Genomic DNA, 18,607 nt, shown 5'->3' with positions numbered 1-18,607 from the left:
GAGGTAAGCCTGCCTTCCTAGCATTGACATCACAAAAGAGTGGCAATCTGGCATTAACAGTTCTTTGGGAACTTCTCCATGCTCTACTGGTATTACACAGTCAACAAGTAATACTGAGCACAGACTGTTTTGCTCTAGGTACTGGGAGACAAGAGTAAACAAAATAAAAGCCCTGCTTTGCAGCCAGCAAAGGTCCGTCTAGTCAAGGCTATGGTTTCTCCAGTAGTCATGTATGAATGTGAGAGTTGGACTATAAAGAAAGCTGAGCCCCAAAGAACTGATGCTTTTGAACTGTGGTGTTGGAGAAGACTCTTGAGAGTCCCTTGGACTGCAAGGAGATCCAACCAGTCCATCCTAAAGGAAGTCAGTCCTGAATATTCATTGGAAGGACTGATGCTGAAGCTCCAATACTTTGGCCACCTTATGTGAAGAACTGACTCGTTTGAAAAGACCCTGATGCTGGGAAAGATTGATGGCAGGAGGAGAAGAGGACGACAGAGGATGAGATGGTTGGATGGCATCACGGACTCGATGGACCTGAGTTGGAGTAGGCTCAGGAGTTGATGATGGACAGAGAAGCCTGGTGTGCTGCAGTCCATGGGGTCTCAAAGAGTTGGACACGACTGAGCAACTGAACTGAACTGAACTGAACTTGCAGTCGGCAAGCTCCAAATGTCCTTCCCAGACTTGTTCATCTTGCACTGTTTCCTCCAGTTTTAATATGATCATTCTCCTAGGCTCCAAACCTGGGAGTAATCTCTGACTCTCCACCCTCCTTTGCATCTCGTACGTAATTTGTTCCAACCTCACCAAGTCTTTTTCTTAAGTGAGTGATATGTAGCGTCCTCTCTTTCCTCTCCATTCAGAGGATCCCACTCCAAGCTCTTACCCACCGTTGCCGGGATTAGAAAGTGAAAGTGAAAGTCACTCAGTCGTGCCCAACTCTGTGCAACCCCCGTGGACTATACAGTCCATGGAATTCTCCAGGTCAGAATACTGAAGTGGGTAGCCTTTCCCTCCTCCAGGGGATCTTCCCAAGCCAGGGATTGAACCCAGGTCTCCTGTATTGCAGGCGGATTCTTTTTGCCTGTATTAGTGTAAGAATCAAATGGAGAACGCACCCACTGTGTCCATGGAGACAAGCCGTGGCGCCGCGCTCTGCCCTGAGGCACTGGGGCACCTAGACAGGGAGGAGGTCAGCTCCATAGTCCGAGCCACTGTCCAGACAGTGGCCCAGACTATGAGCAAGAGGATACCTTCAGCAGTAAATAAGATCAAACAACTTCTTAAAGATAAGCCTGAGGACTTTCCTGCTGGTCCAGTGGCTAAGACTTCACACTGACAGTACTGAGGATCCAGGTTCAATCCCTCGTCAGGAAACTAGATTCTACAAGCCACAACAGAAAAAGATCCTGCATGCCGCAACTAAGACCTGGTACAGTCAAATAAATATATATATATATATATATATATACATATATATTTTTTTTAAGATAAGCCTGAACACATAGTTTTGAAAATTGGTGTCCCAACCAGGGGTTGTAATGGCCTTTCCTGCATGCTAGAATATACAAAGACAAAAGGAAACTGTGACAAAGAAATTGTTCAAGATGGAGTCAGACTGTTCATCAAGAAGAAAGCACAGCTAGCACTCCTAGAAACAGAAATGGATGATGCTGAAGACACATTGTTTGTGTTCAATAACCCAAACATCAAAGGAAGGTGTGGCTACCGAGAAAGCTTAATATTTGACTCTTCAGGACTATGCCATCTGTGGGCCCCAGGAGAACTGCAGAAGCTCCAAGGTTTATTGAAGAAACCACGTGACTATCACATGCTTAAGATCTGCAGTATCTGGCCACCCTACAAGTAGAACAAAGTGATGCATTTTGGAAAAAAAAAAAATAATAAGCAAATGGATCTCCTGCCTCCAGTTTGGCCACCCTTTTATCTCTCCTACACATGGCAGTCAGGTCACTCATCGTACATCACAGCTCCTTTAAAACCCTCAGTGTTGGACTTCCCTGGTGGTCCAGTGGTTGGGAATCTGCCTGCCAATGCAGGGGACATGGGTTCGATCCCTGATCCAGGAAGATTCCACATGTCAAAGATTCCACAGCTAAGTCAGTGTGCCTCAACTACTGAGCCAGCAGAGAGCCCGAGAGCTGCAACAAAGACCAGCGCGGCCAGCAAATAAATGAATGAAGCCCACAGTGTCTCCTGGATCAAATCCTGGGCCTCCTTGCCTGGCTGTCACAGTGTGACCTGTCTTCCTTTGCTAACTCACCTCCCAGCACTCTTACTGGAATCCCTTCTCAGCAGCCAGACTTCCCCACTATTGCACTCTTCCTAATGCTTCTCACCCACTGGAAGCCTTTCTCCTTCACAGACATCTCTGCACATCAGGAGAAAGTCACCTGCACAACAATAGTCATTTGTGTTCTTCACAGAATATTTCTAGGTCTCTGCTTTCTAGGCACAGGTTAGCATTTGCAGTTAGATGTGGCCATATGGCTAGCTGTGGGCAAGGAAATGACAAATGGCAAATGATACACACCTCTTCCAGGTAGGAGCATGAGGAGGCAACGCACTACCCCAAAGTCATCTAGGCAAGACCCCCATCACCCCACAGCCCAGTTGTAGTGAGCAGAGATAAATTGTGGTATGTATCACCTTTTCTTTGCATTTCTGTCAATGTCTTATGCACCTTTGAGTCCTCAGGGCCTAGCACACTGATTGGCACGGTAAATCATGTCCACTGAATAAGTAGCAAAAAAACATCTGCCACCTTCTGCCGTATGAAGCATTCTAAAGCTAAATAGAAGATGTCAGAATGTGATTTTCTGCATAATGGGACAAAATCACCTACGGAATTTGTAGATGTACAAAGTAGGTGCTCTGCAGTCCCCAGTGATGCAGTATTCTTCAGATAGGGTAGATGATTGAAAGTAACCCACCCAAGTAATGAAAAGGAGAGAAGCTCATGGCACTGAAACTGCTGCTCCACCCCCACCCCACACACAAAAGAAGCATCTCATGTTGTCTCCCAGGTCCCTTCAGCATCCCCTCTTACCTCATGGAGCTGTGAATGCCTTGCACGTAGAAGGCCCCCAGTGTTGTCATTTGAATGCAATGTACATGTGTGGGTTTACTGCAATCCCAGATTAAAAGAAGGTGATGCAGGCCAAGAGCCTTCCCGTGACACTGTGTCGCATCAGCTTACTGCGTGCACACCATGCATGTGACAGAGGAAGAAGTGTAATCACATATCCTGACACTAAACCCATGACATTTGAGGTCAGTGCTTCTGTTCCTAAATGGTACGTGAAAAAAGCCAAGAGCAGAAGCCTGATCTTCGTAATACGCTCACATGCTCATCAGTTTCATGGCCTCGTGCTTTCCTGCAGCCACGTTTAGAGAGCTCTTACGTGGACCAGGAAAATCAAGACGCCCTGCTGTGCAAGCTCTAGTTGAGAAGAGTTCCGGATTCTGGGGGAGCTGAGGGGGACAGATGAACTCTGCCTGTGACACCTTCATAGGAGTGACATTTGGGCTGAATTTTTGGATTTCACTGGGACGAGGAGAGATGGCAGGGTGGGGTGATATGGGGAAGACGCCAGGAGGATGCGGTGTTGCTGTCAAGGCAAGGGGCGTGGGTGGGCGTCCTGCAGGGAGATGGCAGAATCCTTGTGGCCACCAGAAAATGGTTATTTAGAATCTAGTGCATGTTTACCCTCCACAGGGAAGTAGGTGTCAAATACAGTCCTTGTTCTAGAAGGTTAAGATATATTCACAGACGAGAGCTCCCTAACTGGTTGACTCTGCTCTCCCCCACTCTTTCCAGACCTCCTTGAGTGCAAACTGGTCTTCACAGGAGTGGCAACTGCAGGCAGGCCTGGCATGATCTGCCTCACCTGGGTTTGCACCCGACCTCATCACCTTGAGCAGCAGAGCTCAGTGATTTTAAAGTCGAGCTGGAGCTGCCTGACATGGCCCCCACTCCCTTCCATGCCATCACCCATTGAAGCCAATGTCTTTCAGCCTGTGGCCAGGTCCACACATGGACACACTCTGGCCCCAAGGATGTTTGGGTGATTGGAGCAGCCATCTGAGGAGGCCCCCATGGACAGAGTCCTCGGGTCAGGAAGAGCAGGACTTACGGGGGAGGGGATGGCAGCTTTGGACACGGAGTGTTTGTGGGGGAAGAGAAAGGTGATGGCAGAGGCTGTGTGACACGGGCTGAGGCTGACACGGGTTCGAGTCTGGACACACCCCTTAGGAGCGTGAGAACCTGGCTATATCCGACAGGCTGTCTGCTTTCGGGTTTCTTCAGTGACCATTTAGAAACAGACGCACTTACCCACATGCATAATTTATGAGGATTAAAGCAAGCAGGTTTAGCATCAGGATATGTGGTTACACTTCTTCCCCTGTCACACGCATGGTGTGCACTCAGTAAGCTGATGCAACACAGTGTCGGGGAAGGGTCTTGGCCTGCATCGCCTTCTCTCAGCCTGGAATCTCAGTAAATGCATGGCATGCGCATTGCATTCAAATGACAGCACTGGGTGCCTTCCATGTGCAAGGCGTTCACGGCTCCATGAGATAAGAGGGGATACTGAAGGAGCCTGGGAGATGGTATGAGACACTCCTTTTGTGGGCAGAGTCGGGGGGCAGCTTTCAGGGCCATGAGTGTCTCTTTTATGTTACTTCAGATCTGCCCATCTTAGTAATATTGGCTTCATCCGTTTAATGAAAAAATTGTGAAGACATCTCTGGGGACTCCCCTGGAGATCCAGTGGTTAAGACTCCAAAGTCACAGGTTTGATCCCTGCCTGGGAAATGAAGATCTGCGCATGCTGTGGGGGTCTTCAAAATAAATTAAAATAAAAATTGATGCCAAAAAAAAAAAAAATCGATGATGCGGGCACACACACACACACACACACACACAAGACATCACTGACTTCTTTTTCTTTGTCCCACTCAGCCACAAGAAACAAATCTGTCAGTTTTACCCCCAAATGTATTTGGAACCTGTCTACTCCTCGACTTTTCTACTATGTCTGTCTATTCCAAGCCACCATATTCTCCTTCCTGGACTACACACGACCTCCTGAAGTACTGCCTTCTTCCACTTGGTTCCACTCCAGCCCGTTGTGATGACAGATACATGGCGCTGCATCCACCACCTCTCAGAACACAAAGCGCCTGACTTCCCCGGTGGTGCAGTTGTGAAGAATCCACCCGCCAACGCAGGGGACATAGGTTCAACCCTGGTCCAGGAATATCCCACATGCCACAGGGCAACTAATCCCACGAGCCCCCACCACTGAAGCCCGTGTGCCCAAGAGACTGTGCTCCGCAACAAGAGAAGCCACCACAACGAGAAGCCCACTCACCACAACTAGAGAGCAGCTCCCGCTCCACAACTAGAGAAAAGCCAGAGCAGCAACAAAGCCCCAGCACTGCCAAAAATAAATAAATAAAAATTTTAAAAATAATAATAAATTTTAAGAAACCCCACAAAGCTCCTGAGGGCCAGGATTGGTATCTGCTTGTTCCCCAGCTCATACTCGATAAATGTTTGTTAGATTATTGATATACTTACTTTTATTCAGCATTTATTCAACACGTTTATTGTATATTTACAGCATGTTAGGTACTGCTCTAGCGTGGAGGATACAAGGGCCTATAGGATAGAAAATGTTCCTTTTCAGAAACTGTTCCTACTGTCATGGGAGCTTACGTTGTAGTTGTGGGGGTCAGGGGGAGTAAACACTTAAAGAACAAGATAATTTGATAGAGATACATACTATGAAGTGTTAAATTATTTTAAAACTAAACGAATAAGTGAAAATGTTTTCTGGTTTTATGTTATCACTTAAAACTTTTTATTGTTAAATGCAACACAAATATAGAAAACAGCATAGAATAAATACACAGTGTTCTGGATGACTCTCAGGCAACAGCATCTTGTCAACACAGCCCACCCTGAGCCTCCATGTGTGGTCCCCAAACAACCCCACTTCCCCCCCTGACTAGCTGTGTTCCCACCTCTCTGGGCATTGCTTGTGTGTTTTTTTCAGTGTGGTTTTTATCATGCAGGCTTGAATCTCTGCGCATCAGGGTTTAGCTTCAACCTCCTTTTGGTTTGTCTGTTTTGTTTCAAATATATTTTTTAGGTCTCTTTTAATCTAGAGATTCCCTTTTTCCTTCCTTTACGATTTATTTACTAAAGAAATCAAACCATTTGTCCTGCAGACTTTTCACAGACAGGATTTTTGTGAATTGTCTTCTCCAATTGTTGTCTATTTAGTGAATTTCCTCTCCATTTGTATTTTCTACAAATTGTAGTATCTAGAGGCTTGAGCTTCCCAGGTGGCTCAGTGGTAAAGAATCCTTCTGCCAGTGCTGGAGATGCAAGAGACACGGGTTCAATCCCTAGGTCTGGAAGATCCCCTGGAGGAAGAAATGGCAACCCACTCCAGTATTCTTGCCTGGAGCATCCCATGGACAGAGGAGCCTGGCAGGCTACAGTTCGTGGGGTCACAAAGAGTCAGACACTACTGAAGTGAGCAGAGGCTTAATAAGATAAAGGTTGGATTGGTTTTTGTTTTTTAATTAATTAATTTTCTGGCTGCATTGCATGGCATGTGGGATCTTAGTTCCCCAACCAGGGACGGAACCTGCACCCTCTGCAGTGGAAGAGTCTCAACCACTGGACCTTCAGGGAAGTCCCAGTTTGATTGTTTTTTGGAGGGAAGATGCTTAATAGGTGGTGATACGTCTTTCAAGTGAGGTCCATGCCTGACTATCTCGTTCTGTTTTGCTAGTTCCGTGCTTAGATTCTAAATTCAGGAAGTGTAACCAGTAGTGTTTTAACTTATCATCCCTTGTTTATTTACATGCTGGAATACTTCTAAATAAGGAAATTTATCATCTATGTGGTTACACGGTGGTAATGTTTCTACAGGAAGGGGAGAGTAAAGGCCTACTGTTGGTGGTCAGTCACCAAGTCATGTTCAACTCTTTGTGACCCCATGAACTGCACGCCAGTCTTCCCTTACCCTTCACTATCTCCCAGAGTTTGCTCAGACTCACGTCCATTGAGTTGGTGATGCCATCCAATCATCTTATCCTCTGTCACGCTCTTGTCCTTCTGTCCTAAAGGCCTGACTCTCCCTCTACAGCAGTTTTCAAAATAGTCAGTTCCCTAGCATCTTCCAAAGGAACCAATTGGTGTTTGCTTTGTTTTCATATTATTACGACTTCTTGGATTTAAAAGTATTTGATATGTTTTGGTTCGTTGCCATTTTTATGCTATTGATGTTCAAACTCTCCCCTCTGTGATCAGCAGGAATGTCTTCAAGTGAGTTCTGACTCATTTTTGATCCATTCCTCCTCATCTTTGATCATTCTTTGCTTTCTGGCCAGATATTTCAGATGCACCTTGTACATGCTCTGCCTACACATGCAATCAGCCATTTTTCCAAGACATCCTGTTGTCTTTTCATTGAGTTAGACAAGGCTGTGGTCCACCTGATCAGTTTGATTAGTTTTCTGTGATTGTGGTTTTCATTCTCTCCACCCTCTGACGAATAAGGATAAGAAGCTTATGGAAGCTTCCTGATGGGAAAGACTGACTGTGGGGGAAACAGTCTTGTTCTGATGGGCGGGGCCATGCTCAGTAAATCATTAATCCAATTTTCTGTTGATGGGCGAGGCTGTGTTCCCTCCCTGTTGTTTGACCTGAGACCAAACTATGGTGGAGTTAATGAACATAATGGCGACCTCCTTCAAAAGGTCCCCTTCACTCACTGCCGCACTCAGTGCCCCTGCACAGGCCACCGCCAACCCACGCCTCTGCTGGAGACTCCTGGACACTCACAGGCAAGTCTGGGTCAGTCTCTTGTGGGGTCACTGCTCTCTTCTCCATTCTCACTATGAACAAAGCTAGTGGAGGTGATGGAATTCCAGTTGAGCTATTTCAAATCCTAAAAGATGATGCTGTTAAAGTGCTGCACTCAATATGCCAGCAAATTTGGAAAACTAAGCAGTGGCCACAGGACTGAAAAAGGTCAGTTTTCATTCCAATCCCAAAGAAAGGCAATACCAAAGAGTGTTCAAACTACCACATAACTGCTCTCATCTCACACTCTAGCAAAGTAATGCTCAAAATTCTCCAAGCCAGGCTTCAGCAGTACCTGAACTGTGAACTTTCAGACATTCAAACTGGATTTAGAAAAGGCAGAGGAACCAGAGATCAAATTGCCAACATCCGCTGGATCATCAAAAAAGCAAGAGAGTTCCAGAAAAACATCTACTTCTGCTTTATTGACTATGCCAAAGCCTTTGACTGTGTGGATCACAACAAACTGTGGAAAATTCTTAAAAAGATGGGAATACAAGACCATCTTACCTGCCTCCTGAGAAGTCTGTATGCAGGTCAAGAAGAAACAGTTATAACCGGACATGGAACAACACACCAGTTCCAAATCCAGAAAGGAGTACATCAAGGCTGTATGTGTATTGTCATCCTGCTGCTTATTTAACTTATATGCAGAGTACATCATGAGAAACACTGGGCTGGATGAAGCACAAGCTGGACTCAAGATTGCTGGGAGATCGCTTCTCGGCCTTTTGGCTAAGATCAAGTGAAGATTGCTGGGAGAAATATCAATAACCTCAGATATGCAGATGACACCATCCTTATGGCAGAGACGGAAGAAGAACTAAAGAGCCTCTTTTTTTTTTTTTTCTAAAGAGCCTCTTGATGAAGGTAAAAGAGGAGAGTGAAAAAGTTGGCTTAAAACTCAGTATTCAGAAAACTAAGATCATGGCATCTGGTCCCATCACTTCATGGCAAATAGATGGGGAAACAATGGAAACAGTGACAGACTTTATTTTGGGGGGCTCCAAAGTCACTGCAGATGGTGACTGCAGCCATGAAATTAAAAGATGGTTGCTCCTTGGAAGAAAAGCTATGATCGACCTAGACAGCACATTAAAAAGCAGAGATGTTACTTTGCCAACAAAGATCCGTCTAGTTAAAGCTCTGGTTTTTCCAGTAGTCATGTATGGATGTGAGAATTGGACCATAAAGAAAGCTGAGCACCAAAGAACTGATGCTTTTGTACTAGTGTTGGAGAAGACTCTTGAGAGTCCCTTGGACTGCAAGGAGATTCAACCAGTCAATCCTAAAGGAAATCAGTCCTGAATATTCATCGGAAGGACTGATGCTGAAGCTGAAGCTCCAATACTTTGGCCACCTGATGTGAAGAACTGACTCACTGGAAAAGACACTGATGCTGGGCAAGATTGAAGGCAGGAGGAGAAGAGGACGCCAGAGGATGAGATGGTTGGATGGCATCACCGACTCGATGGACATGAGTTTGAGCATGCTCCGGGAGTTGGTGATGGACAGGGAAGCCTGGTGTGCTGCAGATCATGGGGTTGCAGAGTCGGACACGACTGAGCGACTCAAGTGAACTGTTATCTTTTAGGGAAAAACAGCATTTCAAGACAATCATCAGGCCACCAGGGATGTTTACCACTACTGAGGTAGTCACTATTTCTAGGGCTTTTGGAGGACAAAGCTAGGAAATTTTTTAAGGAGATAAAACACCCAACAAATTCACATTGATATTTTTGATTCAAATTTAGGACCTAGTGTAGTACCGACTAGAGCATCTTATGTCTGTATTTTCCTTTTTCCTACAATGAGAGTCCTTCTCATGTTACTTTTTGCTTTTGTTTTTGTGGTATCTCCTTTATTTTCTTTTTTAAAAAGATTTATTTATTTATCGCTGGCTGTACTGGGTCTTCATTGCCATGGGCAGGCTTTCTCCAGTTGCAGGGAGCGGGGGCTACGATCTAATTGTGGTGCAGGGGCTTCTCATTGCAGTGGCCCCTCTTGTTTCAGAGCATGGGCTGTAGACGCTTGGGCTTTAGTAGTTGTGGAGCACAGGCTTAGTCGCTATGTGGCATGTGGGATCTTCCCAGACCAGGAATCGAACCACTGTCCCTGCATTAGCAGGGAGATTCTGTACTACTGGGCCACCAGGGAAGGCCTGCACTATCTGCTTTATTAAGGGAAGGCAACAAGTACCATTTTCTCACTAGAGTTCAGTGAGTTTGCCCTTAATGCAGTTTTTGTCAACTTGCCAGCTCACGAACAACAGAACGCTCTAGCTAATTTGAGTGAAAAAGAAGAGAGAGAATTATTAAAAAGATTCTTAGGAAGCTCATAGAATCCCTGGGCAGGTAAGAGAGGCAAGAAGGGAGGAGACACAGCCAGGAATATGGCCTGACATGCCACAGGGCTGCCTGGAGAGCCCCACTGCCCCCGTCCTAGGGAGACAGCTCATCCCAGTGACATTGGCCGTGGATGCCCGTCATGCCTCCCTGCTGCCCGGAAGCTGCGTGTTCTGCGGTCAGGATAACCAGAGCGTGGTCTCCGGGCTCTCCTTGTTCCCTCTTGAGCAAGCCTCTTGTAAGTGCCTCTCTGGTAAGTGACACCTGTGCCCTCCCCCTGAGCCAGCTGATAAGTCGAGTTCTGTTCCTGCCTTGGGCAGACAGAATGTGTAACATAGAAATTCTGCCAACATAGAAGAGCTGCTCCGAAAACACCCCGTGGTGTCTCTGGAGGGGGCGGATGCAGGCACTCTGAGCTGGCAGTCTCGGAGCCTCTTTAGACATGTGTTTTATTACTTGCTACTCAAGTGAGCACCACTGTGAATTTCTGCCTTGTCCACATGGTCAACACGTCAAGGTTCATCCTTTCCTTCACCTGATTTTTGTGGCTGCCCTCTGACCCATGGTGCTGCATGGGGCCTCCATGGGTTTTGTTGTTTGTTTTTTTTTTTAAATCTAAGTACCCAATGCATTTGCTTGCATTCTGAGTCCAGTGCTCATTCACCAGGTTAAAGGAACTTTATGTTTTAAGCAAATAATGCAAATAAATGAGCACGTGGCTTTACAAGATTCTTGCAGCATATTATCCTCACTGCAAAGAACAAGAAAATGACAAGATTGATGTTTCTACTCCTAATACAATCCCTTCACTGGTCACGTTATCATGTTACAAATATTATCATCTTTTAAGAAGTTGGTAAAAATGTTTTATTTTTTGGTCAGTTGGTTTTCAGGATCCTTGTTCCCTGACTAGGGATTGAACCCAGGCCATCAACAGTGAAAGCGAGGAGTCCTAACCACTGGACCATGAGGGAATTGCCAAAAAGTTCTAAATTATCAAGACTATGGATTTACATTGCACATTAATAATGTCCACTTACAACATACATTTAACAATGACGTTCCTCATGCTAAGTGTATGTCGAGTCAGGTGGCACTGACGAATATTTCAAGACCAGCATGATTAATGTCATTTAAAAATTTAATATCCAGAACATGAAGACAAGCCACTACAATTTTTTCAATGCTTAAAGTCATGCAATATTCAATTACGTAATTTACAAAATTTCATTAAGGAATGATAAATACACACCTTGAGGTTCTTAATTAAATGGCAAAGACAGAAAGCCATAAACCATTATAGAATCATTTTGTCCTGCCGCAGTAATAAAAAGGCTGAAATAAAACACAGAAGTGACATGGCGGCAGCATAATCCATGGTCCTGTCAGCAAGTGCTGTTGGAGGAAGGTGGATTTGAAGAAACAAGCAGAAAGCCATGTTAGACTATGTTTGGACAAAGTACAACCCAATTTATGGTATGTTGTTTTGTTGTTTAGTCACATAAGTTGTGTACAACTCTTTCGTGACCCCATGGACTATAGGCCACCAGGCTCCTCTCTGTCCACGGGATTTCTCAGTCCAGAATACTGAAGTTGGTTGCATTTCCTTCTCCAGGGGATCTTCCTGACCCAGGGATTGAACCCATGACTCTTGCATTGCTCAGACGGCAGGAGACGTGGGTTCGATCCCTGGGTTGGGAAGGTTTTCTGGAGGAAGGCACAGCAACCCACTCTAGTGTTCTTGCCTGGAGAATCCCATGGACAGAGGAGCCTGCAGGGCTATAGTCCATGGGGTTGCAGAGTTGGACACAGCTGAATGACTAACACTCCTACGTTGCAGGCAGATTCTTTACCAATGAGCCATATGGCATTTGCCAATTGTTTTAATCAGGAAGTACATAACTACTTTATTCTTTTTTTTAATCAATCCCTGTGTTCTGGGAAAAGATGTTTTCAACAAATAACACTAACTCACACTCACTGAGCTCATCAGTACTGGGCATTGGTGTAGCTTTAGCATCTTTCCCTGTGGTCACTCACTCCTGACCCAACAGGCTAGTGCTGTTCCACCCCATTTCTTCAGATGGAGAAACTAAGGCACAGAGCAGTTATGCAACCTCCCCAAGGTCACCAGTCAGTAGGTGGCCAAATTAGAAAAAGCATCACGAGATTTGGCTTCAGAATTCCCACTTGTAACATGATAGTTACCTCTTCAATTTTATTTGTATTTTGTGGGAAAGAATGTAGTATGCAAAATCTGGGAAATGTAATACTTTGACTGGGGAAATCAAGTCAGTCAGTTCAGTCGTTCAGTTGTGTCCAACTCCTTGCAACCCCATGGACTGCAGCACGCCAGGCTTCCCTGTCCATCACCAACTCCCAGAGCTTATTTTTTCAAACTCCTGTCCATCGAGTCGGTGATGCCATCCAACCATCTCATCCTCTGTCATCCCCTTCTCCTCCTGCCTTCAATCTTTCCCAGTACCAGGGTCTTTCCCAATGAGTCAGTTCTTTGCATCAGGTGGCCACAGTATTGGAATTTCAGCTTCAGTATCAGTCCTTCCAATGAAAATTCAGGACTGATTTCCTTTAGGACTGATTTCCTTTAGGGAAATGAAGTATCCCCAGATAAAGTTTGGCACTAGAAATCATTAAGTGCAATGCTACCAAATATCTCCAACCAATAGAGTTAGTTATTCTGGTTAGAATCAAGAACATTTAAATACAAATCTTCACCATATTTTTAAATAAGGCAGGAAGTATCCAAGAAAACATTTTGTACCTCACAGAGAGATTCATCCTGTGACAAAGTATTTAGAGTTGTACTTAATGATGTTAAACTGTTTTCTGTTTTCCATTTTATGTAGTTAATCTATTTTTGGCTGTGTTGGGTCTTCCTCGCTGTGCTGGCTGTTCTCTAGTTGCGGGAGCAGAGGCTGCTCTCTCGTTGAGGTGTGCGGGCTTCTCACTGTGGTGGCTTCTCTTGTTGCTGAACATCAGCTCTGGACACATAGGCTTCAGTAGGTGCAGCTCCTGGGCTCTAGAGCGCCGGCTCATTAGTTGAGGCGCATGGGCTTCGCTGCTCTGCTGCTTGTGAGATCTTCCCAGACCACAGATCAAACTGGCGTCTCCCGCATTGGAAGGCAGATTCTTTACCACTGAGCCACCAGGGAAGCCTTTTTGTTTGCTTTTTAAGCTAAAAAAAAAAAAAAAAAGCCTGTTCCAATTTGCTTTCTCTAAAGAAAACTATGCTGTGGAGAAATTTGAAAACCAGCATCTGAAAAGTTTTCCATTAGTAGATAATTCTGCTATCAAAAGTGGTGTCTCACCTGAAAGACCCATTTGTATACTTAAACTTGGGAGTGTGATTGGTAGATAGGATTGGAAATTAAGTATTGTGCTGCTAACAGGCATGGCCAAAGATGATTTCTCCCATCCCAGCCTGTTTTTGCAAGGTCTCCCTTCTAGCTTAAAAAAAAAAAAAGCTTTATTGAGGTATAATTGACATACAATAAACTGAACATATTAGAAATGTACACTCTGATAAGTCTGATACATGTCAGGCTTACACAACCCTGAAACCATCACCACACTCAAGAACTCTTTCTGCTTTGATAGCCATGAGATATAATAATGAAACAAGCAGACTTTAGAACTAGACTTTCTAATTGCTCTGTTGCAAAGTGTTAGGACATGATTTGAAAATAAGGTGTGGCACAGCATAACTCCCCACTTCTTATGTCCTTCCAGGGAGGGGAGAGGAGAGAGATTCCACAGTGGAGAAATTGACAAACGCACCTACGTGCGTTATTAAGGCCAAGATAGTGGAAATCATGCAGACAGCTCATGCCGTTGACATGCTGTGATGAGCATGGCATTTGGCTGTGGTCTTCCTCCCCAGTAACGCACAACCGTAGGGTCTTATCATGATAAAAAAAAAGTGCAACCAATCCTGATAGAAGAGCATCCCACAGTATGCCTGACCTGTACTCCTCAAAGCCATCAAAAAAGAGGAAAGTGTGAGAAAATCTCTATAGTCAAAAGGAGCTTAAAGAGACATGTTTTCCCAAAAGTTTTACTTTTGTTTTAGGTTCGAAGGATTCTTTAATAAATCAAACCACTTGTTGCACATATAAAGAATTTTTTATGGAAGATTATTTGACCTAATTTCAATGGACTTCCCTGTTGGCTCAGGCAGTAAAACGTCTGTCTACAATGTGGGAGACCCGGGTTGGATCCCTGGGTAGGAAAGATCCCTAGTCATTAAAAGAAAAGAAAACAATAGACAAAAGTAACAGCACACACATCACCAAATTGGGCTGACCAAAATCCAGAATTAAGCAGCACTCGTAGGTCCCTTGGTAACAGCAATCTGGAGTCCCATTTGGTAAAGCCCCCCAGGCAGTGCATCCATCTTTCGGCGAGACTTCAAATTGCAGTTTTGGGGGCTCCTGCCTATAATCCCAGGCCGAAAACTGATATCATCATCAGATGGCATAAAAAAACGCAGCTTTACAAAGCTGTTTCACAATTTTTGTGAATCACAAGAATTCTTAGACCTCAGGGGATTGGCGAGACCTCCAGGGGCTCAAGAATTCCAAGACCCACTCCCTTTCTTATCTAAAGTGCTGCCTGATCGCTGTGCTTGCAGGTGAGCGGGTACAGAATCTGAGCAGAGTCAGAAGCAAAATCAGAGGCCTGCTCTGCTTCTGAAGCCTGAACAAGACTTCCTCCATTTTGACTTCCCTAACAAGACACACCTAAAAATGTGATATCCTGGGACAGAGAAAGGACACTGGGTAAAAACTAAAGAAATGTGAATCATCTATGGACTTTAGTTAGAGGAAGAATGAAAACAATCACTTTGCTTCCACTGCAACGAGTAACATTTCACTAGACCTGAAAGGCTTTGTTCCTTTAGTAAATAAAATTTGGGGGGGAAATTTCATCTTTTTTATGCTTCCCAAATTTCCATTTATAAGTGCATATATATACTTTTTAAATGACTATCTAAGACACATATTTAAAAGGTTTTGGAGTGCTGGTAAGGATTTTCAAGAACAAGAAACCTTTGTGTACTGTTGGTGGGAATGTAAATAGTGGTGGTGCAACCACTATGGAATACTATATGGACATTCCTCAAAAAAGTAAAAATAGAAATACCATTACAAAAAGGTTTTATTGATGGAGATTGCTGCTGTAAAGAAAGAGCCACTGCCTTCAGTTTAGCAGACCTGGGTTAGATGGGCCGAGACCTTCTGGAGATTGATCAAGAAGCCTTGCTCCATCCATTTCAAGAATTCTAGAAAAATGTTTTCTGTTTGGTCAAGTCCTGTCCCCTCCTCTGGATACCTGGACCACGCCCCTCAAGAAGGCACAGCTGTGTTTGTAAAGGCCTGCTGGACCCAGTGCCCACAGAGGGCAGGAGAGACACCATTTCCCCTTGTTCACTGCAGCTAAGAGGGCACAGTGCCAGCTGGCCTTGTTTTACAAGGACCACTTCACCGTTTGTCCCAGAAAATTACTGCATACCCCACAGACTTTGGCTCTGTGCAGGAGCATGTGAACTGATGGCCATGTGTCAGCTGTGAAATGAGGGTGGGACGGGGAAGCCACGGGGCTTTCTGGTTCCTTCTCTCTACTCTCAAGTGTCCATTTCTAACAGTCATGTAAGGCCATATGTTCCTTTGGAGGGGACCCTGGGGCCTCCCCAAATATGAGCAACTCATCACGCCCCAACCTCTCTCTTAAATCAGAGCAATCAGCGTCACAGCAACTGAAACCAGAGGTTAGTGGGACACCTGGGCTGGCTCAGACCTGACTGCCAGGTTCCGATTGTCACTGTGAGCAGTCGCGGGAGGTAGGAGGACCTCACGCCAAAGTCCGCAGGTGCTGCGGGCGCCGGAGGCCTTCCAGGAGGGGGCGGGGCTGCTCCCCAGAGGCAAGGCTGAGTCACCTGCAGAAACCGGGAGTGGAGCGAGTTTCTCCCAGGACGGCGTGGGGGAAGGTGCTGCCAGGGAGCAGAGTGGAGCTGGCTTAGGTGAGGCTTGCTGCCTTGCCTACGCTTCCTTTTTTTTTTTTTTTTTAATTTACTTACTTATTTGGCTGCACCAGGGCTTATTCGCAGCAGGTGGGATCTGGTTCCCTGAACTGGGATTGAACCCAGACCCCAGCATTGGGAGCACTGGACCACCAGGGAAGTCCACATTTCCTTTCAAAATTAAAAAACTTAAATCTCCACAGAGCTTCTACACATCTAGAGTTCTCCATCATTCCAGGGTGAGGAGGACACAGGAGCCTCGTTGCCAGGACATTCAGATCCACCTTCAGCTCCCTCTGCACGGACCCCCTCGGGGTAACAGAACCCACTGCTGTTTCACCAGCGCCCCCCACCCCGCGTCTCTGAGACCCAGTCAATAGGGGCATGGGTGATGGACACTGGTGCTAAGAGCTGGCGAGCTGGACGAGCCCTGGCTGACTGGTGCCTCGTGTGGGGTGACTCCGGCCCCCAGTTTCCCAGGACCGACATCCCCTGGGCAGGAGGTGTCATTCCTCACCTCTGTGTGTAAGACAATAGCCCCCTGTGAAGTCCAGACAATAAAATGAGGCAACGCATTCAAAGCAGCCGGCAGATGGCAGGCGCTGACCCAAGCGAAGCAGGTCTGTTAGATTTGGGAGGGAATCCTAATGAATGCAGACCTACACATCCTAGCTTGTATTGCAGATGGCCAAGTGAAGACACCCTTTGGAATTCAGAGACACTGGCTTCAAAGAAATGAAGTTTCTATTTCCCCAACTTCCTGGCAGCAGTTATGAGGTCGATGCAGGAGGGAGAGGCACATGGGGACCTGCTGATGGCAACAAAGAACCAGCCTGCTCAACTGGTTTGTCCCAAGGCATTTCCTGGCCAGAGGCTCATAAAACACACACCCCCTATTCCAGTATCTAAAGAAAATGCATACCCCATGTATGTGCACACATGTACATGGATACACACACAGACATGCAGTGGGATCTTGACAGCACCATGTAAGTAAAGCTGCATCACACTCTCCTAGGGTGAGGACTCCTGAGATCAGCCCCTGAATTTACTCACCAGCAGGCGGAAGTTTGAAAGACTCCCATCACAGTGAAAATCACCCCCAGGCACAATACACTGAAAGCAGGTGTTGAGTAAACAAACCTCCTTCAATGAGAAAACAGTGCCTGCTAGTGGCAGGTTATTTAAGAAACTCAGAAATGAAGGCTGCAAACCTTTCTTAGAAATTCAGCCCCAAGCTCTACTCACCGTTGCCAGGATCAAGAAGAAAAGTCTCATGTTAATAAACAATTGTATTTTACTGCACCAAACCCTTCATTCATTTTCTGATTTACTTCTTTTAGCTAATCATGTAGTTTATTCTTACATTTGATCAAATGAATGATCACTACACATTTATAGGAATTCAGATGGTAAAGAATCCACCTGCAATACAGGAGACCTGGGTTCCATGCCAGGGTCAGGAAGATCCCCTGAAGAAGGGAATGGCAACCCACTCCAGTATTCTTGCCTGGAGAATTCCATGGTCTGGTGGGCTCTGGTCCATGGAGCCACAAAGAGTTGGAAGTGACTGAGCAACTAACACTTTCATTTTCAAAGGAAGTCAAGAGCTCAAAAAGGAAATAGGTATATAGAGAAGAGTATGAGATCCCTTAAAACACTGGGAATAAATCTACCATATGACCCAGAAACCCCACTACTGGGCACACACCCTGAGAAAACCACAATTTTAAAAGACACATATCCCAACACTCATTGCAGCACTATTTACAATAGCCAGGACAAGAAAGCAACCTAGATGTCCACTGATGAATTGATAAAGAGGTTGGGGTACATATGTACAATGGAGTATTACTCAGACGTAAAAAACAGAACAAATTTGAGTCTTAGTTCTAGTGAGGTGGATGAGTCTCGAGCCTGTTACAGGGCGAAGTCAGTCGGATAAATACAGTATGTTAACGCATATGTATGGAATCTAGATAAATGGTATTAATAACCTTTTGCAGGGAAGAAATGGAGATACAGGTGTAGAGGATGGACTTGTGGACACAGTGGGGAAGTGAGTCAGTGGGACGAATGAAGAAAGTACCATCAAAGTACACTATCCTGTGTAAAACAAGACAGGTGGTGGGAAGTTGCTACATAACACAGGAACCCAGCCTGCTGCTCTGCGATGATCTAGAGGGGTGGGATGGGAGAAAGGGAGGAAGGCTCATGAGGGAGGGGGCATGTGTATAATTACCAGCTGATTCGCACTGTAGTATGGCCAAAACCGACACGATGTTGTAAAAATTAAGAAAAAAACAAAAA

This window comes from Cervus canadensis, chromosome 29, assembly GCF_019320065.1.
Source record: "Cervus canadensis isolate Bull #8, Minnesota chromosome 29, ASM1932006v1, whole genome shotgun sequence".
In the NCBI taxonomy this organism is placed as follows: Eukaryota; Metazoa; Chordata; class Mammalia; order Artiodactyla; family Cervidae; genus Cervus; species Cervus canadensis.
The sequence above is the reverse complement of the archived record's forward strand: the minus strand, read 5'-3'. Positions refer to the sequence as shown.